Source organism: Amborella trichopoda, chromosome 5 (assembly GCF_054954075.1).
Source record: "Amborella trichopoda isolate Santa Cruz 75 chromosome 5, AtrichopodaSantaCruz75HAP2 v2.0, whole genome shotgun sequence".
In the NCBI taxonomy this organism is placed as follows: Eukaryota; Viridiplantae; Streptophyta; class Magnoliopsida; order Amborellales; family Amborellaceae; genus Amborella; species Amborella trichopoda.
The window spans coordinates 46,255,994-46,278,834 of NC_142340.1; the positions used below are offsets into that span (position 1 = coordinate 46,255,994).

General features: G+C 35.9%; 1 long non-coding RNA gene across 16 annotated transcripts in view; it reads right to left on the bottom strand.

Annotated features, from left to right (window-relative positions):
* LOC110007059 (uncharacterized) overlaps positions 1–22,841 on the bottom strand; it is a 55,281-nt gene that overhangs the window by 32,050 nt on the left and 390 nt on the right. For 10 of the 16 annotated variants that reach the window (XR_016056564.1, XR_016056558.1, XR_016056565.1 and 7 more), the window contains exons 2-3: positions 16,414–16,488; positions 11,663–11,744 (exon numbers count right to left, since the gene is read on the bottom strand). This is a non-coding gene — a long non-coding RNA (uncharacterized LOC110007059). Of the gene's footprint in view, positions 1–934; positions 2,794–2,909; positions 3,753–7,933; positions 8,509–11,662; positions 11,745–16,413; positions 16,489–22,841 lie in introns of those variants that run through there. The other 6 variants (XR_016056561.1, XR_016056563.1, XR_016056568.1 and 3 more) reach the window with 6 other exon arrangements.

Consider the following 22,841-nt stretch of genomic DNA (forward strand, 5'->3'; position numbering starts at 1 on the left):
GCACACAGCATCTTTTCCCTATATATATATATATATATATATATATATAAGTAATGATCCTATAGGACCCTCCCTCACCCATGTCTGTAGGACCCCAAAGCATCACCATTAAAGTTGGCATGGATCTCTAGAAAAGTTATCACATGAGTGTGAGACTTGACTTTTCTATAGATCCGTGCCAAATTTAATGGTGATCCTTTGAGGTCCTACACACATGGGTGAGGGAGGGTCCTATTGGATCATCTCTCTCTCTCTCTCTCTCTCTCTCTCTCTCTCCTATATATATATATATATATATATATATATATATATATATATATAAGCCATACTATAAAACTCTAGGAGAGAGTGATTGAACAACAACTAAGGCATGAAAGGAGTGTCTCTAACAACCAATTTGGTTTTATATCATGGAGGTCTACAACTGAGCTTATTTTCCTACTTAGGCAACTTATTGATAAGTTTAGAGCAAAAGGACAAGACCTCCACATGGTCTTTATTGATCTAGAGAAAGTTTATAATAAAGTATCTCGATATTTGATTTGGTGGGAGTTGAGAAAAAAATGAATCTCCAAACACAACATCGACTTGGTGGGAGATATGTACGATGGAACGGTGACTAGCATACGAACAATTAGTAGAGAGACGAGCGAGTTTTCAATGACAATAGATCTATATCGAGGGTCAACATTGAGCACATACCTCTTTGTCTTAGTTATTAATGACTTAACTAGCCACTTACAAGATGAGGTACCATGGTACATGTTGTTCGCATATGACATAATTTTGATCGACGAAACCCGAAACGATATCAACACAAAGCAAGAACTTCAGAGGGATATTCTAATAATCTAAAGATTTTAAAATTAGCAAGACTAAAACAAAGTCTATGGAATGCAAGTTTAATAATAATAGAAATAGAAACGAGGATGTAGTTAAGATTGACGGCCATGAAATACCAAAAAGATTGCACTTTCAATATCTTGGGTCGATAATCCAGGATAATTAAGAGATTGAGGAACATGTCGCACACAAAATTAGAGCTAAGTGGGCGAAGTGGAGATGTGCAACCGGAATTTTATATGATTTCCGCATACCAATGAAGCTGAAAGGCAAGTTCTCTAGGATAGTTGTGAGACCATCTTTGCTCCATGAAACAGAATGTTAAGAGGTCAAAAACCAATACATCCGTAGAATGAATGTAGCGGAGATGAGAATATTGAGATGGATGAGTGGCAAGACAAGAAGGGATAGAATTGAAATGAATCCCTTCAAGAAAATTTAAGTGTGGCACCAATAGGCGATAAGATAAGAGAGAGTAGACTTAAGTGGGCTAGCCATGTATGACGCAGACCCAGTATAGCACCTGTTAGGAGGTGCGAGTTAGTTCGGCTGTCGAATCTCCTATTTATCACAATTGAGTGATACATGTAATTATCATTTCGGCTGTCGAATCTCCTATTTATTACTCCAATTGGGCTAGATGGATTTCTATTCACATCGCACCCCCCTATTGATCAATGATGCCACACCAGCATGGAGAGAGGTAACATTGGCCACTTGTCCACCCCCACTACCAATGGTCTCCGCATCACTTGACTCCTTGTCTCAACCACCTCAACAATCTTTGGCTTAGACTCCAAACCAATCTATACCAATGGTATCATGTTCACCAAGTTTATCTTCAACTAGCTAAGCTGCATTGAGGGGCAGTTTTAGAGGGTGTCCCTCACCCAGTGGTCGCCCTTGCATTTGAAATAGTCCTATAAGCCCTTCTCAGGTCCTTCTCTCCATGGTCAACTGCTACTATGCTGCCATTCCAATTCATCATTTTCTTGCAATCAGACCTCAAAGGTCCATCCTCGTGAGTCGACCCCACATGGCCATAAAGGTTCCAGTTTGCTAGGCCCTCAATAGGCACTATAGCAATCTCACATGACTTGCATCCTCAACTCGGCCTGGGCCCACCGTGCACCCTAGAAATGAAGTTGAATAATGGATCCTCGATGGTCATGGTCCATATATCTAAACATGAGATACAAGAACAGCCTTGAAGGATGGAACAATATGATGCAGCAAAGTTATGGAGGAAAATCAGGGAAGAGAACAAGGGGTTGGAGGAAAGGAAGTAGGAGACATTAGCGCGTCGCATGCACATACTCCCTCACAAAGCTCATCTATCGAAATTGTCAAGACTTCTGCAAAGCCTCATGAACCACCTAGGCTGCATTCCTTGGAAAAAAAATGATTCTTCACTTTTTGTTTCAAGGTCTCCAAAGTGTTCACCTTGGGTATTATAAGAGTCCTCAGCCCCTATCTTCCACTAGAACCAGTGAGACACGTGGCAACAATACCGACTTGATCTTCCTCACGAGCATAAGCAACCTCTAGCTTGACACCTTACTCTATGTGAGTCCAAGCCACGCCTGGAGCTACAAAATGCCTTCTTAACCAGGATCATTTCTTTTGCAGGGTCACAGGACTCACCTTGAAGGAGTTTACAAAGACTTTCTGGTTGTCAATGAGTCAAGCATATGAGCACCATAGGTGCCACATTGCTCGTCTACATTGGCTTCCAAGACACCAATTCAGGTCACCAAGTAATCCACCGTCTTCGACCCGTTAGGTCATGAATGGCTCCAAATGCTCCTCGAGGTGGTTGATACTTGATACGCTCCCAAACTTCGCCAAGACACCGCCAGCCATGATCACTGAACCACACGTTGATATCAACTCTCATAAGGCTGATTTTCCACTTTACTAGTGTAGCGCCTCGTCTAAGTCAAACCTGGACTAAGGCAAAGTCAACATTCCACACACACACACAACATGAAAATTCCACACACACACACAACATGAAAGAGCAAACAACACCATGGAGGGCATGCATAATATATAGACAGGAGTAGTAGCCCACTCTTACTTCACTAAGACACTTTGTCGTATACAATTATGAAATGGCCCACAAGGGTCCAAGTAATGGGTTTATATCTCTCGTCCACCTTTACATTGGACATTAAAGCCTGCACCTCATTACTGCCCAAGACATGGTGCAGCAGTTACACTACCCCAGAGACACCATCAATGACCGCCCAAACAGCTCATGAAGGGGTTTACATGTCCGATCCACCAAATCCACAGGTCCTTAATGCTCATGCATACTAATTCAAAAATGCATGGTCATTACGTAACTCATAATATACATATTCCACTACACATACAAGCACCCACTCTTAGACAACCTATAGCCATTAAACAAGTCCATGTCTATTACAGTTATACATTTCAAATTCAAATTCCCCCTCTTTTCTTTCCAGGGTCAACACACTAACCCAACTAGGTGTAAGGTCTGCCTCTTGTACATGGTCCACACCCATGTCCCGTCAAGCCAAGCTACTCATAGTCCAACCAACCAAGACTCAACCTGTTAGCTCTCGTCAATCCACCAACTCCCACCAACTTAGCCATCTATCAGCACCACTTTCCCAACACCTTGCAATGAGTATATTTAATCGCCAATCTGGACATGCACACACATTTGTATATCACACCGCAACAGGCTCACCGCTCGCTCGGTCTAGGCTGATGTATCTCAATACCCTCATATAAGTTTGTACTAAAGAACTGGCCCGCCAAGAGAGAGAGCTAATTCACCCAAAGTAGCACAAGTTTGTGTAGGACAAGCAGGTCCTTTGCAAATTGTTCCATCACTAAGGGGTTATGCACTCTTCACCAAGCCCACATGCATAACACTAAGGAAACGGGTCAAACACTAAAACCCATCAAACAAACAATGGACATTCACTGTATTACTGTATTTTCTCTTTCTCTCTACAACAAAACCACGTCCTAAAGCTATTTTTCTTTTCTCTATTTTTCTTTTTGGATGGTTTCTGGAGGAGTGGTTTCACTATATTACTCTCAAATCACTGCATGACCACCTAAAACACATGGTCGAGCTCCCAAGAGCATAGGAGGATCAGTTATTTTGATTTGAATAATGTCAAATATGTACTCACCCCAACACCACAAATATCAATATCCGAAAATGAGATGGAGCTCAACAAACGCTCCAAATCAACTCCCTTTTGAAGATGGATTTTGAATTGTCCATCCATTCCAGAAACAATAAATCTAACGTTTTATGTTCCAAATATTTTATCTTTGTTGACAATTTAAAAATTTTCACATCAAAGAGTTCCGCCCATGGTTTGGGGGCTAGACCACCTAATTAGGTTTATTAGGTGGTCGGGCTAGACCATATGAATACAGAGATTCTTATAAAATCACCGCAGTTATTGGACTTAAAAGCATAGAATGAAGCACCCTAATTGACTCTTCCTCTAATAAGACAACTGGCGAAATGCGGAAGATATGTGTGCATGCATGCTTGTTTGGTTGGTTGGAAAGTACTCAACAAGAACGTAAAAGTCCACAATGCATCACAATCACAGTTAGCAAGTCGCCGATTTAATCGTGACTTTTTAAAAAAGGTGGCGCTTTTTTGTAAAACTATTTAATATGTGATTTTTTCAATAGATCGATAAAAATACGCAATCTTTTCAAAAGGAAGTTTAAAACGCGAATTTTCAAAATTGAAAAAGTCGTTGTAGAAAAACTTTCCTATTAATATACTCTGATTTTTTTTTGGAAAGTTCAATATCTTTTTCCTGTTTTATTAAATTTCTATTTCTATTTTTATATGGTGAGTATTTTTTCGGGTGGTTATGGGTAGACCATGGTTAGCAAGTATGGGGTAGACAATTTCTTTCTTGAAAGATGAAAATTGAATCCACTTACCCAATACTTATCTTGACGAATAGAATAGATAATCATCTTATGATTTAGAGATATATCATATTGAATATTTGAAATTTATATTTATAGGGAGGTCATTTTTATACTGAGTGATATATATATATAGTGAAAGCATTACTCCTCACTACTATTGATTTTTTCTATACTGAGTGATATATATATTTAGAGTTTTAAAATTTCTGATATTTTAAATATATCCGATCTGTTGACTCCGATGTTCACTACTATTAATTGTTTCTATACTGATATATATATATATATATATATATATATATATATATATATATATATATATATATATATATATATATAGAGAGAGAGAGAGAGAGAGAGAGAGAGTTTTAAAATTTCTAATATTTTAAATATATCCAATCTTTTGACTCCGATTTTTTGAGCCTAGTCTAATATATTCACGATCTCTTACATGAAGTATTTTGCCGATTCATATTTTTTAGCCGATTTTTTTATCTGACTTTTTAAAATAAAAACGATTAGTTTTCGATTTCATGGTGAGTCGATTTATTGATAATCCCCAACTTGGTAACTATGATCACAATTTGATGGACATTGAGGAACTATTCAATTAAAGTGTAGATTGAAGTCACCAAAGTTCGACACACTTTGAGTAGAGGATGACAGACCCCTGCTGTATACTATAGATGTCAGCTATTGACATCAAGCAACTAGAGGAATGCGAAGGAAGTATGAAACTTCAATGCACATGCCTGCACTCACCCCATTTTATAGAGGGAAAGCCTCTTGTCAAAGCCCTCTTCATGCATGGGGGCTAATAACGGAGGCATGTGGAACCTCTCTTGGAGAAGAAAAAAAAAAAAAATTAAAAAAGTGACACTGTCATCATGTAAAAAAATGACACCGTTCATCACATGCAAAACCTCTTACATTAAAGCGAACTGGAAAGAAGAACTAAAGCACACCAAAGCAGTAAATCTAGACTGAGAGGCTCTACGCAGCTCTATATTTGAACACAAAACCTACAAAGCCTATTATAGGCACCAGATTTGAAATCCAGACTTCAAAATAAAATAAAAAGCTGTCGGTGGCCGACATATACAGTGGATAGGTGGGATGAACAGTGGACAGGTGGCCGACATGAACAGTGACAGGTGTCACGAACAGTGGACAGGTGACATGAACAGTGGACAGGTGGCCAACATGAACAGTGACAGGTGTCATGAACAGTAGAGTGCCAGGTGGCCTTCTAATCTGTGTCATAGTCTAGGGGCTATCCATCTGAATCATAACTTGGTGATGAATGGTTGGATGGACTATGTGCGGGGCCCGTATAAGAATCATCACTGGAGCTATCAGTTGGTCCTTCAGGTGGTGGAGGATGGTCAACAAGCCATATATGTAATTGGTGTAGAAGGGCAGCACTTCGAGGAGTCTCATCATTTCATATTGTTGTTCCTACATAGACATCTAAAGGAATCTATTCTGGCTGGATTCTGTTAATGTAGCACGTGAGGACTTTTAGTTCTTTCTATAGTTCAGTTTGAAATAACCAGAAGTTCAGGAGATTAGAATCATACAATCCAATGGTTTGGATATGGGGGTGTTGGGTGATAAAAGTATGTTCAGAATAAATATGGGATTGAAGGTCTAAGTGAAAGGCTTTAACAACATAAGGTCTGTGATAATAATCAAAGGATTCTATTCATTGATTATAATTGTAATGTTTCAATAAAAACTTGTAAAATTTAAAAGCTCTGGGGTTGGGATGGACATAATTATTCTATTGTATGAAATGACAATGTTTGAGATAGGATAATAATTTTCTCACATGAAAATTAAAACAGATATGGTGGTTTTAGGTAAAGCACCAGAAAAAACAAAGGGCTTCCTTAGGCATATTATAATAGTGTCGGGTCTGGAATAAGGATAAAAAGGATGGCATCGAATTCTTTGAAAACATTCTCCATGATTTCTGATTAGTATTCCATGGATTTTCTGTTACATAGTTTCATTTCGCGCTTCTATTGTCTTGGTGAGTATGATGTCATAAATTTCATCAAGAACATCTCTTGGTTCATTCTCATCCATTCTTATTATGGCTCCGCAGAAGGGGACTATTTAAAGCATAGTATCTTCAGAATATTTCTTTCGAGAAAACATATCAGCTAAGATATTATTTCTTCCAAAAATATGTTTATATTCAAAATTTCATTGTGAAAACCAACTTGCCCATCTGAGTAACTGTGGATTTGAAAGAATCTTGTTTTTTAATCTGAAAAATTTTCAAAAATGTTGAAAAATCCATTTCTACCACAAAAAAATGGCCTATCAGATGAAATTAGAATTTTTCAATTCCTCTTTTTACTGCAAGGATTTCTTTAAATGTTGAGTGGTCATGAAATTCAAATTCTTTGAATTTTCTACTTTTATATCCACAAATCATTTGTTCTTTATCTTTTTCTTCAAGTACTATGCATGCCCAAAATTCATCCGAAGCATCAGTTTGTAAAATCCTTTTTCCTGTAGATGAGATTTTTAAAGAAGGAAGATTATGGGAAAGTCTCTTGAGCTCAAGAACACACCCAATCTGTTTTTTTGTCCAAGGTGGTGCTTTTTTCTTTAGAAGAAGATAAAGTGGACTAGTGAAGAGAGCAAACTTTGGAATAAAAGGGACATATAATTCACAATTCCTAGAAATTGTTGAATCTGCTTTACGGAAGATAAAATATCTGGAAATTCTAATAAGTGTTTTGCTATATGAGGCTGGAGTTTATACATTCCGTTATGGAAATGCATACCAAGGAAATCAATTTCTGTTGTAGAAAAACACATTTCTTTTCAGAAATTATAATGCCATATTTACAACACAAGGAATAGAATTTTTCTAATAGAAGTATATGACTATCAAGATCTAGAGAAAAGAGGAGTATATCATCTATATATACTAGTGCCTGTGTCGAGATTGGTTCAAAAATGTTGCTTAAAACTTTTTGAAAATATGTAGGTGCATTTTTTAAACCAAAAGGCCTGACAGTCCATTGAAAATGATAATTTGGTAAACAGAGAGCTGCTTAGAGCCTCTCAGTCTAGATTTACTGCTTTGGTGTGCTTTAGTTCTTCTTTCCAATTCGCTTTCCAGTTTTCTTTGTTTCTAGTATGCTGTCCAGTTTGCTTTGTTTATGCTCAGTTTCTGATATGCTTCTTTCAGTCTATTAATGATGTTTTTATATCTTCTTCCGCCTCGCTTACTCTGTTCATCTCCTTAGATACTTTATTTTGATTATAATCTTCTTCATCTACATGCACTCTGTCTGTTTCTTATTGGCTTCATCTTAAATGGTATACCACAGCTAGTCGACTTCCTTTCCAGCCCATCAATCATGTTGAATAAATCTGCTTCAGTAAATAGTAGCCAAAAGAAGGAAGCATATAACACGTCAATTCTGCCAAAAGAAAGCTAGTCTTCACTGTTGTGGCATCACAAGTCTAGAATGAAGCCTTAAGCACCAACACCTCAAAATTCATTCGAGTCATGGCCACATCATAGCCCCGTCCTTAATCATATTTGCTCTTTCATCGTATAATATCCTATTATTCCAGCTCCTTCCAAAGGCCCCAAAGGAAACTGCCGCCGCACCATGCCACTGTTGTGAAGGTGATCTCTTCCAATGGAAACACACTTCTTAATCCAAACTCTCAATCTCAGTCCAAAACCTATAAGGAAATCCGAATCATGACATTGCCTTTCCCATGTTAATAATCACGTTTAATGAGACACTATTTCACATATGTCTGCCTTGCGCACCTCAGTTTGCTTAAAAAACTTCAACATAAGATCATTCTTAGCCCACTAGTTAATACCATGTGAGGATTTTATTTATAGGCTCTACCCAAAATAATGGGTCTATCCTCTTTGATATTGGAAACCCATATTTCTTGAATCAGTATTATAGATGCAAATTTGAAGTTGCTATAAAGCTTGATTCGCTTGTGAAGTTCAGCCAGGAATCCCATGATGTCCTTTTTCAAAATATCCAAGTAATATTGAAAAAGGAAAATCCGAGTATTTCAACCCAGGCACAAAATCCGAGTATTCAACGCCCATGTAAGTCCAGGTGATTTACGCTTAGTTTTATGTGTTTTGGATTTCAAATAAGAAAATAAAAATTTGAAAATATTTTTGGTTTTTTTCATATTCTAACGTTCCTCTTTTCTGCATTTTCAGTTGTTTACATTTTTCTTCCTCTTTCCATTTTTGTTATGTTGTTTCAGTCTTTTGAGGACCGTTTTCCAGCACTAGTGTCGCTGGAAATGGCCTCTTCACTCTTTGTAAGGACTATAACGGTTGGCTGGGTCTATGGAGGACTCATTCTAAATGTGTTTGACATAGTTGTAATTTTTAAAGGGCATTTACAATATGTAAAATGAACGTTAATTTTTCTTCTTCTTTTGTGCATTTTTTTTATTTTTAAGGATTTCTACACTTTTTAATTTGTAAATCACTTAAAAACCAAAAAGGAATAAAATAAAATTAACAGTTTTTATTTTTTAATGGCTTTTACGATTCTCCTTTTTGGATTTCTATTTCTTTTTCCATAATTGTTTTAATTTTTTAAATTACTACACCAATCCGACTGATGAAGCGGTTTAACTAGACCTGTGCCTTCACCAATTCAATCACTAGTCCAATCCTTGGAACATTGACTATAATTTGCATATTTCAAATATCAAAACTCAACAAAAAATTACAAAGAACAAGAAGACATCCATAGTTATGCAATTACACCCTGATCATGAGAAATAGCCAAACAAGATTTAGAAACAATTTTTTGATACAATTTTCAAAGTAGAACACTTTTCTGCCAAATATTCTATTTCTTAAATTTCATTTCAAAATCCAGAGAAATGAGGCAGAATATTCTAGGGTTCATTTTGACCATTTGTTTAATTTTTCTTTCAAATTAAAAAAATGCATTCAATAACAGTTACTGCTCAGAGGTACCAAGGTTTCTAGATAGGCATGCATGCCAAGCTCATAGTTACTGAGAGCGGGAGCGGCTCCGGTTCAGGGAGCGGGAGCATCGAAGCGACGTCTGCCTAAAGCTCCAGAGCTCAGGGAGCGAGTTCCGATGAGGGTAAAAGTTGCGGATCGAGATCTCGTATGAACAGGGAGCGCGTTCCCAATACATTTAAGATCGCTATTTAACGGGAACGCTTTCCATGTCAAATGGGATTGTGTTCCCATATTCATTAGGATCGTGCTCCCATCAACAACAGGATCGCGCCCCCATCTAAGAATGACCGCATTCCTATTTGGAAAGGATCGAACTCCATTCAAGGAAGGATCACGTTTTGTATATGATTAGTCTACGCTCCCATCGCAGAACTCCACTTTTATGAAAATTTGGCTTAAAATGCAATTATTTTATTTTAAAATTTACTTTTATTTAAGAAGTTTCTTTTAGGATGTTTTGGAAAATTAGGGATGGAGTTCTGGATATGTAGGGATCGCGCTCCTAAAATTCTGGGAGCAAGGATCTAGTTTATTCAAGAACGAGATTCTAAAGTTTAAGGAACGCATTCCGTGCAGTATCGGGAGCGAGCTCCGTTGTGAATAGGATCGAGAATCCTAAAAATTGAAGTGAGATCCCAAAAAGATGGGAACAGGTTCCAAGCAAGATCCCGGCTCCGGAACGCCGGAGCGAGATTCCGAAGCAGGAGCTCCCGGTAACTATGGTCAAGCTTTCCAGCAAGGTAATCACAAAATACTACTCGAGCAACTGCTTGTTCAAAAGGAACAAAGTATACAAACCAGGATGACATAAGACCTTAATTTATTCAGGAAGCTTGTTAACATTGCTTTGAAGAAACATGTCCACTAGTTCCTTATCAGATAAGACAAGACATATCAGCCAGTAACACCCTAATCAACATCATTTTGGAAAACAAAAAGCATCTATTGTATTCACTAATCTGGGAAACTAAATTTATAGCAAAGTCCTAGAGGAATTAGATAGTGAAGTAAACAAATGCATTTCCATCAAATACAAATCTCACTCGTGTGGTCTGAAAGAAAAGCAAGAAAACCCACCAGCTAGGACACAGAATGTCAGATGACCATCACAGCAACACACCAACACCCGACAAAGTGAGGACCCTATGGGGACAGCTACTAAAAAATGACAATGGTAGGGTGTTATAATGCCAAAATACCACTGGCTTTAGAAAATATTCCAATTTTAACTGACATCAGAAAAAAAGGATACGACTAGCCTAGACTACAGCAATAATGGGAATAAAAAGTGACTATATATGTTCTGATGTTGCCAAAGGGTGCACAGAGAGAGAGAGATGGCACATAATCACTCTTGACCTTTCAGAAAGTAGACAGGGTCCTCCAATCCTTTCAAGAATGACCATTAATCACACCATGTAACAGGTTTAATTATTATGCCTCTAATATTAAGTGAAGTAGAGATTTTATCTTTTTTTGTCCTTCCAGAATGGAAAGAGGGAAAAAAAATATATTATGTTCCTAAGAACAGTGACCAAACTCCTATCTAATTAAATGTACATGCAATTTTTTAAAAAAAACACTGTGTGCCCTGATGTGAAGTAGCAAAGCAGATTCTGACTTCTATTTGTAATATTGCAATATATGAGAGAAACTATAACACGTTAGATAAGACTTATATGTCTGATATCTTTTAGTTTTTATTTACACTAACCTGAAAAGCATTTTTGCTTTCATTGATAAGCACAGGAATTAACCACAAACTACAGTGTGATACTAGAACTGCAAATTACTCCAGACAGAGCCAGAAGTAAAAGAACTAATAAGTTACCAAGTTCTATGAAAAATGCCTACCTGGTAAAATAGAAGCAATTCAAGTAGATCTACTGCAGCTGCAATCAGAAGTTATCTGGATATATTAATCCTCCCTTTACACCTGTTTTCAAAATTATAGTGATTAGATAACAGCATGACAAGTAACAAAATTCCAAAACATGAAAAAAATGAACAAACATGATAAATAAGCTACAGATGACCACATGTTAACTGCAGGCATCGATGGTTATCTTACCAGTTGCATAAAAATATCTATTAAGGAGATGTAAACTACATAAAATTTCAAAAAGAAAAACAAAAGCAACAAGTATCAGGTAAACCACTTCGTGTATGAGTCTAAAATAACAATTGTAGTTAAGGTCTAAATCGGTGGTAAAAAACCCAAAAGTCTAAGTTGACTTGGTAGTTAACAAAATGATGTAGGGAAAATTGAAGGAAACAATAAAATCAATAAGAAACAAGCCAAACACTAAAAAGCCCTAGAAATAAACCCTAAAATTATATATCACTTAAAGTTGAATAAAAATAAAAAACAAGAATAATTTTTCCCTCTATCATTTTCCTTCGGTTAGAGAAAACTAGTCATTGAGTTTTGAAGTGTGTTAAGATGAAATTGGCACTAGTCCAACAACATTTTTCCACTCGAATAATGTAAACATGAACATGGGACTTGTGGATTATTGCACTAATCAAAACACAATGATTGTGCATTAGAACTGAGAAACCCTCAAGAAAAGGGTCATTGTTTGTCACTAGAAAATTTGTAGTCTCATAAACTTGTTGAAATTGTATCACTTTAGCTATGCAACCTTGTTGAATTTGCCCACGCTCAACTCTAGAACACACCACGAGTGCATCTTTGAGATCAACGACTAAACCAACAACTTCACCTATCAATTCTCCTTTGAGTTCTTTACCTTTTTCCTCGTCAAATATCAATTCAACCACAAAATCTTGATCATGATTATAGATTGGATCTCCTATAAGATCTTATTCTTCATCTATGTATGCATCGAAGATTGGTGGCAGATACCAATCTACATCCTTCTGATTTTCGATACATGTTGTGTCAAAATCAAGAATCTCATCCTTCAAATCGAAAACCCTAGAGTGATGTTGCCCGCATTTAGGTCTTTTGTCACTATCCTCATCACTCGACTTCCCATGTAGAGCGCAAAAGTGAAAAGGCTTGTTCTCGAGATCCTCTTGGGCTGAAAGATCACCGTCTTGCCCATTATTGAGGCTTGTGAAGTATTACGCCATCTATTGTACTCACATTTCAAGTTCCTCAATTAGGCCATCTATGGGATAACGTAGTGGACCTACGAAAACCCCCCTTCTACGGCCCTTTCTTGTTGCCATGGGTTTGCTGAAATCACAAACCCTAGGCAAAATAATCAACAAAAAACTATTGAAATCAACAAAATCTATGTTGTTTTGGAAAAACCTTAGCTAAAATCAGCAAACCCTAGACCCCCATTATAACTTCCCCGCTTTGTTGTTGACCTAGGGAACCAAAAACGCAGTGCTACAGCAACTTCGTACAGTGCTACAATAGTTTTCGTGTAGATCGCGGGCTTTGATACCAATTCGATGCAAGGAAAATTGAAGGAAACAATAAAATCAGCAAGAAACAAGCCAAACACAAGCACAATTCAACAAAACCTAAGGTTTCTTCTCCATACCCCAAGCTAGAGTTCCAAAAGCCTAAGTTTTTCTCTCTTTCAATTTCTAAAAATAAGTGGATTTTTTCCTCTAAAGCCCCACACACCTCATATATATTATAATTTCATATTCAACAACATCACATGTCCATACAATGATTAACATAGCCTCTATATCCTAACTAAAACATAAATTTTGTAATGACACTTTACCCCTATGAACAGTACTCATGAATAGTACTTGTGATGGAGAGAAGATGGAGAAAATAATTAATTAAAATAAAAATAATAATAATGAGTAAGAGATTATACCATCTATAGGTCAACAACGGAGTCCACCCCAAATGAGTTTTTCACAAGATTCAAAATCTTTACTCAAATCCAACTTTCTGTTTACAAAAAATGGACATCTTCTCATTAAATGTACTTAGTTGGAAAAAACAAATAAAACCCAAAAAAAATAATCTCTCTCTCTCTCTCAAACTCACGTCTCCTTATCAAACCATCTCAAGTAAGCTTTATCCTAATTAAACCTAATTAACATTTATCTCACGCTCTACCCTATTCACAAAAACAAAATTTAATCCATTAAAAAAATAAAACAAAATTTAACAACCCCAACTTTTATTCGCATCATTGTCCTAAGATTGGAGAAGCTCAACCTCATGCTTATACCCTACAGGGGCCAATCAAATAATTAGTGATGTAGTCCCACCATGAGCTTCGATACTTTTTTCTTAAATAAACCGATTCATCAAATGCTCCACGCTCATCCCGAAGTAGAACAGTGGGATTTCTTTTTCTTTTTCAAGTTCCTTGTAAAACTTGGGAAGATCGAGCTGAATACCAAGATCATATGGACACTCCTCAAATCGTGATTTTGCATCACGATGTGCTTGTTACATATAGGATCGGCATTTGGAATCGATTGTGGAAGTAGTTTTGTCTCTACGGTACAATTGCTTATTCATTTCACGAACTTCACTTCCAACATCTTCCATGACTTTGATTAAATTTTCTAAAATTATGTGTCATGCCATCATCCATAGCAGAAGTAGCTTTCAATAGCATTGCAATGGCTGGATCTTACCATGCTCTGATACCAACTGATGGAGGGAAGATGAAGGGAAAAAATAATTAAAATAAAATTAATAATAAAGGATGAGAGATTATACCCTTTCTCTAGATCTGCAAGGGAGTCCACCCCAAAAAACTATTCACAAGACCCGAATTTTTTACTCAAATCCAATTCTCTATTTACAAAGAAGGGACATCTTCCCTTTAAATACACTTTGTTGAAAAAAATAAATAAAACCCAAAAAAAAAATCTCTCTCTCTCAAACTCGTGTCTCCCTTATCAAACCATCTCAAGGAAGCCTTTCCTAACTAAAGCTAATTAACATTTATCGCTCTAAAACCAAATTAATCCTTTGTCTAATAATAAAACCAACCATATCCCCAAAACAACTCATGCACTACCCTGTTCACAAAACAACTCACGCACTACCTTATTCACTAAAACAAAAATTAATCCATTGAAATAAAATAAAATAAAATTTTGATCACATCAATTTTATTTGCGTCAACTTGTGAATAGTATAAAAATAAAAAATAGACATAATTATTCCCTTCACCACATAACCAAGCTTTCACCACATAACCAAGCTGACTAAATGAGTTAATCACCCCTCTCTCTCTCTCTCTCTCTCTCTCTCTCTCTCTCTCTCTCTCTCTCTCTCTGTGTGTGTGTGTGTGTGTGCGTGTGTGCGTGCATGTGTGTGTGCATGTGCGTGCGTGTGCGAGTGCACATGCCCGCGTCCGCGAGTGCGTGCGTGTGTGTGTGTGTAACAAACCTTCTTATGGTTAAAGTCAAGAATTTCGAGAGCAATTAACTAGTGAAGTAGTGTAGTAAATACTAATACTATACCATAATGCAATCCGATAATCCATTTGATTCTACTATACCATATAATATGCTACTATATTTAAATTTACTATATATATACTACACCATATTAAATACTATATTGTACTACAATGCTAGACCATACTACGCTATGGATCCCCTATAACTCAGAATCTTGATCCCAAATTGGAAAGATTGAGATTCCAGAGTTCAGAAAACCCAGAGAAGTGAGATTCATTCCTTGGAGCATAGGCGCGAGATTTCAAAGCATAATAGACCCCATGGTTAAAAGATATTGGTAATTAAGATACACACACACACACGCACACATGCAGAGAAAGAGAAATAACCTTCAAAACACCCCAGAGCACCAATCTATAGCATTCGCTCTGCCCTTCCTCACAACCCAAGTAAGAGCGTGATGACTACGTTAATTTTATCTTTTTTCCTACGAATTGGATTGGAATGAAATATTCGGTATGCATACTTCTCACTTGGGGCACCAGTAAAAAAATATAAAGGAATATTTTAGGGGTATTGTGGTCATTTTATTTTTAAGAAATATTTTTTTTACAGTTTTTACAGGTGCGCTCAAAGGAGAAGTATGCAAACACAAAATTCAAGCACAATCCAATTTGTTAGGGAAAACATAATATGCAACAATATAAGATCCTCACAATCCACATTTTGATCAGATGGTGAAGAGGCGGTGGGTAGACAAATGTTGAAGGAAAAGAGCACCTAGTTGAATTTAAACTTTATCCGTGTGTTTGTACACATACGCACACTACTTTCAACAACAAAAGTGAGTTATCAAAAAGCAGAAACCTGCATATAATTCTATTGCAATTTAGATTACAATATGCATTTTGGATTAGGCAGCATTTCCATCAGTGTTTCTTGCTTACCATCCAATATTAACTTGCCACTCACCTACTAGAGCATCATCTACTCACATATTTAAGACTCTGCTTACATGTTTAAGAAACAACAATACTGATTCCACACCTATTCTTGTAGAATCCAATTAACTTTCCATGCCAGCATGGGTGTCTCAAAATTCCAAATAAACTCAAATCTCTTGACATGAAAATCTCAGCTACTTAAGTATCTATAGCATGTATAAAAATGTATGAAATGAAATTGAAAAAAAAGGGAAAGTCTGCATGCACCACAAACGAAATCACATAACAACATACAGAAGTTTGAGTCGAGCAATCCACCATGCAATTGATAAAAATCACCACATTTGCATCTTGCTGCTCTACTAAACGCTGTAGAAGACAAATAAAACGATTGACATCATTCTTCCAACAAATGGGAATATAGAATGAGATCTGATGGATCTTTACTCAAAGCTTAGAAAAAAATATGAGATAAATCCCATGGGGAATATATAATGAACATATTATATCATCAGGTTACTATGAATAGAAAAATGTCATAAAGTTATCATAAATCTCACCTATTTATCATTGACACTAAAAACAAAAAAGCAATACTCTTTTTTCAGAATGATGGTACCACCATGGGAACATATTGACATAGCAAAAAATGTCCTTTAATAAGCTGCATTACAGTCAAAAGTTACCAGCAAAGCTTTATGCAATTCATCTATTCTGCTAATACAACGCAAGCATGTCCTTTATGGTTCCAATGGCATCACATCTTACAAAAGTCATTGTACATAAAATGGAATGAAATTTCAGCGAAGAAGCATATAATCATTACAAGACAAAATCACATCGAACGGATGATGTATATGGCACACCAAACACGCCCCACACACATATAGAGCCGGGTTCGGGTAGGGTTGACCCCTGTCTCAGCGCGGCCAATTTAGTAATAGCACCATCCCAATGCTGACAAATTCCTAGTTCGACCTGGCTGGTAGGACCTAAACCCAGCCTGAACTATTCTTATCGCCAGGAACCAGTCCATATACTTAGAAAACATTGCATTAGTTGTCTAGATCAATGGTAAAAACTTGGTGAGCCTGACCTGGACATGCCCCAGATGCTCAAAACCCTCACCCTATTGGCATCCTGCTGGTTTTGAATGACCCTGTCTATGATAACCAGAGCTTTGACCAAGTTTGACAAAAGTCTGTTCAAGTCTTGATCGAGCCTGCCTAAGTCTTTAGAAAAACCAATGATTATAGTCCAAGTCTAGTCTGAGCAGACTCAAGAATAGGTGAGACGACTCCGACCCGCACTTTGCCTCATTCCATCTGTTCTAAGACACTGGTTTATGTAATGTAATACTAAAAAAATACAAGTCAAGGCTACCTCATTATTTTTGGTCTTGACTATGGGTCGCTGGGAACTAGATAAATCTTAAGTTTGACCCCCCTCCCCTTAACTTCTGCAAATAGCAAATTACCAAACTTCCCTTTTAAAACAATAAACTTTTTGAAGGGGTCTTTGGTCATTCAACATTATAGGCTGAGCTGGGCCTGACCTCGCCAGGCTGGGCCAATCTGACTATGATCCTACATGCTGAGCTTGTCTGGCCCAACAGGCCAGGTACTCAGGTATGAACCCTACCCATGTCACCAGAACCCCAAACCTTCAATTATGCACTCCAAGCACACATGCATATGCATGCACAAAAATGTATATATTTATATAGTATTTCTTTAAAGGACAAGAGCTCATAATATTCAAAACAAATGCCTTTCAAAGGATCTTCAACAATGCAAAGAATGATGCAAGGGGTGTACTGTAACACTACATATAGTTAATAATAGTGTTGGGAAGCTCAAACTCAGCAACCAATGAGGTCTCAAAGTATTCAAAACAAATGCCTTTCAAAGGAACTTCAACAATGCAAAGAATGATGCAAGGGGTGTATTGTAATATTACATATAGTTAATAGTAGTGTTGGGAAGCTCAAACTCAGCAGCCAATGAGGTTATTGCCAAAATAGAGTCCACTTGGTGAGTTAAATAATTATTCAGAATAAATTGCATATTATTTCAAGTTTTTCTGGGGTTAAAATTTTAAAAAAGCAAAGCACCTATAGTGTGAAGGTCTTCACCTAAGATACCACAACACTTGCATAAGAAGAAACCATTTATTAGTCAAATCAGCAGAGAAATATATATACTGAAAAATGAGACACATCCCATTTTCTCATTAATAAAACTGACCTAGTTGACAAGTCAAGTCAACTCGGGCGATGTTTTCCAACTTGAAACAAATTTCAGTTCACCAATTAATATTTGCAGCCACAGCTATAAACACATCTAATAAATTACTATTTCTGGACAAATATCTACATATTTTGTGGGACAGACATGTTCTTCATAAGTTAAAATCTGCAATCATAAACCATAAAGTATAGGTTAAAGATATAAATAAATAAAATATACAGCCTCATAGTATACATGTAAAGTGAATAATTTCCATAACTTTGCCTATTCCCAAGTGTCCTGTTAAGTTAATATTTAACCTAGCTTCTTCTACGCATCTAAAATCACATAAATCAACATTTTCACACTGTTTGCTCAAGTTCAAAATGCTTTAGTCTTGCATATGGCAAAATGGAACATCAGCAAAGGGTCCAATCTGATTGCTTCTAACTATCTTATATGTTACAATCATCAAAAATATCACTAATTAGTTATTAAAGATAATTGTAGCACTACTCGCCGGATGACACCCCTAACAAACCAGGGGATTCGCCTCTTCAATTGATGATTAGTGCATATCAAGTTTGAAAGCCAACATACCCATGTGAAAAGACTAAAAGCATTAGTAAAGAATCGCATTGGTTCCACCCTTCCATGTAGCACGTACAAAAGTTCAATTGCTAAACTATAAAGCTTTCCACGGTAAGTCTAACCATATATAGTATTCAGTGTTCACCAACACGGAGCAGTAGAAAGCTAAGACACATAATCTGTTGGAAATGGGAGGGTGAAACAGGGCAAAATAAAGATGAGAGAAACAAAACTAGTATGAATCTCTCTTATCCTAGGTGCGATTTTCTCAAAATAAAATTTGCCCCTTAATGATAAGAATCAATGTGCATTGAAGTTTCTATTCAAGCAAATTTTTCCTCGGGATACATAGAAGCAAATAATTGAGAAACTATCTCACCAATACAAATGCACAAGTACTACGAGATTTAGAGCACCAGAATTTCCTTTTATCTCAAGAGATAAAGTTCTCACAAAACACTTTACGAAATTCGTATTGCATCTCTATGTAAACAGGAGGAAAAAGTCCCTATTTATAGAGAGATAAAGTGTCTTTTAAACTTCTACACATGACTTTTCAAAGTCAACAACTGCATCTCTTGAAATCTCAACCATCAGTGACATGCACAACTTGCATCCAATAGTCACGCGGTAACTCTTTGAGTTCCGAGAAAGCAACTGCCGCAACTTTCACGTAAACGTTACACCAAACTTTCTCGCAACTTCAACGGTAGAGCACAGGTACCGGAGGCACCAATCCACTGGAGCAGCACATCTTCACCGGAGAGGCACGATTCTCCAGGATGCACCAATATACTAGAACCATCCAATGGGGCACCTTTCACCGGAATGCACCTTTCACCGGAATGCACCATTCCACCGGAGCTATCCAAGGGGCACATTACCAAAATGTTTCCCTATAGTTTACTGGTGGTTATGTCTGTTGCGGCAAAAAGAGAGACGAGCCACGAGCCTGACCCGCACACGTGCTCTAGCATAAGCAGCCTTACGCGTCGATGCAGGCGTATGAAGTGCAAAGTGCGCCATAAACGCCCTTGCCCTCTCACACGCACAAACACAATCGCCCTTTATGCGTACTCTGCATAGGCATTTTCTCCCTTTGATTCTTAGAACACAAATGAAAAGGGTATCCTCTTATTTAAGCAAGCTTTCCCTCATTTACATCTTCAATGTGAGAGAAACAAAACAAAATTTCCAATACATTGTACTTTCCAAAACACTATGGAACAAGAGGGTTATTATTTTGAAATAGCATATCGGATTTTCCAACGCAAAATACAACATAATCAACCTATAAAAACTTGTAAATGTCCCAATTTTCTAAATTAGGAAACCTTAATAGTACCAACATGTACTGCTTTGACTATTCGAGGAGTAAATCCTAAGAAATTTGCATAAAGTCCACATTAAACAAAATTCCTTAGGAAAAATTACATATATTCAAAGAAAGAAGCTCCCAAAAGACAAACTAAGAGCGTGTTTGATAATAAGAAGTTAGGGAGAGGAAGAAGGAACTTCCCCATTAATGTACGGGTATGTTTGATAACAGGAAATTAGGGGGAGGTAGAAGGAACTTGCCCATTACTGTACAACTCCCGTGTTTGATGCACGGAACTTAAACAGTAAAGAATCTCCCCCAAAACTTCCTTAATCCCTTGTGCTTAAGAAAAAAAGTTTTGTCTAAAACCATGGAACTTAAAATAGGAACTTGGCCCTCGAAGAGGGCTTCTTCCTCAAACCCTATTCTGCCTCCCTCCTTGTATTTATATTTATATTTACATTGTTATTTTATATTTGCATTATATTATATTATATTATATTTACATATATTTTTTATATTTATATAATATTATTTATATAATATTTATACATATTTATATCAGGGAAAAGTTTACATAGAGCCAAGGCTCTAAGCAATCAAATTAGAGCCTACATCAAAAATTTCACTAGAAGATGTTGTTTTGATGCCCAATATCCTCAAATTGATCATCACGACATCAAGATGCATGAACATGAGAAAAAAAAAGATTCAAGTTTCGGAAATAGTGTATTTTGTAACACATTTTGGACCATCAATTTTCAAGATTTCAAACAAGTTTTCATAGATCTGTTGATCTGCACTATTTTTGAAGCTTTAAACTTTATAAATAAAGATGAAAATATATTTTAAGGCTATCACAAAGATTTCCGGTATTGAAACCACATTCCTCGACACTATTTGAAGGTAGGCGCTAATTTGATTGTTTAGAGCCTAGGCTCTATACAAACCGCACCCCATATTATATATTATATATTATATATGACATATATATAATATTTTTTTAATATTATATCCAATAGACAAATATCATATATTATATTTTGGAAAAAGTTTATATAAAAATCGAGGCTTTGAACAATTAAATTAGAGCCCACCTCAAAAATTTCACTAGAAAAGGTTGTTTTGATGCCCAAATATCTTCAAATTGATCATCTCGACATCAAGATGCATGGACATGAAAAAAAATGGATTTCAAGTTTTGGAAATAGTGCATCTTGTAACGCATTTTGGACCGTCAATTGTCAAGATTTTCAAGTTTTCATAGATCTGCTCGATCTACACTTTGAAGCTTTAAATTTTATAATTAAAGATGAAAATGTATTTTAAAGCTATCACAAAGATTTCCATTATTGAAACCACATTTCTCAACATTATTTCAAGGTGTCGTTTTCTTTGATTGTTTAGAGCATCAGCCCTATACAAACCGCACCCTTATATTATATACTATATATAATACAAATATACATTAATAAACATAAACATCAAAAACACTATATTATATATTATATTATGTTATATATACATTTTATATTTATATTTACATTATTAACATATATATTTATATTTAAATTATTAATATATATTTATGTAAATATAATATATTTATTAAATATAATACATTTTATTATATATTATAAAATGTATTTTATTATATAGATGTATATACATTGTATATATATATATATATATATGTATATATATATATATAATATAATATAATATATTTTATTAAATAATATATTACATAATATATTTTCTTATATAATATATTTTATTTATGTAATAGTTATTTATAATACAACATATATTATATACTATTTTATATTTAATATAAAATATATATTTAAATAATATATAAATATAACATTTAAATAATATTTAAATCACACTTCCTTAACAATCCAGCAAGGTTATCAAACAGGAAGAGGAAATACCAAAAAAAAAAAACATACACGTCAAGAGTTCCCGATTATTGGCATCATTACATGCATACATAACCCATGACGTTCCCGATCATCATACATCCATACATAAGCCATACGTGCCACGTGTGAAAATAGCATGTAAAGTTACACAGGAAAGACATCAGAAACATGCATCCATGGTATCTAATCATCATCATCATCACCAAAGCCTTTTCCAACTAGTTGGGGTCGGCTGCATTAACTGTAATCATCAAAATATAATAAATAAATCCATGTATCCATTATAGCAGCACAAATCTCTCAGTTTCCTTTCAAAGGTGTTCTTACGTCAAATTTTCTGTGAAACCTACAAATTAAGTGAACCCGAAATTGGCAATCCAACTTTTTTCCTTTTTCTTTTTTAGTTTTGAAGTGGAAAACTGAGGATCCAATCAAAATCGGGTCGATAAATCTGAATCCATACCAGAAAATTTCAACACGGTTTTCAATAACCATGAAAGGCACGGAATTAAATCATGATGCGCGAAAAGTATTGATTAGAAAAGCCTAAAAATTCAAAATCAAACAACGATCAGGGAGCCATCTTCTCAAGAAAAATAGGTCGAATTCGAGAGAATCAAAAGAAAAGAAACCCTCAAATAAACAAAGTAAAAAGTG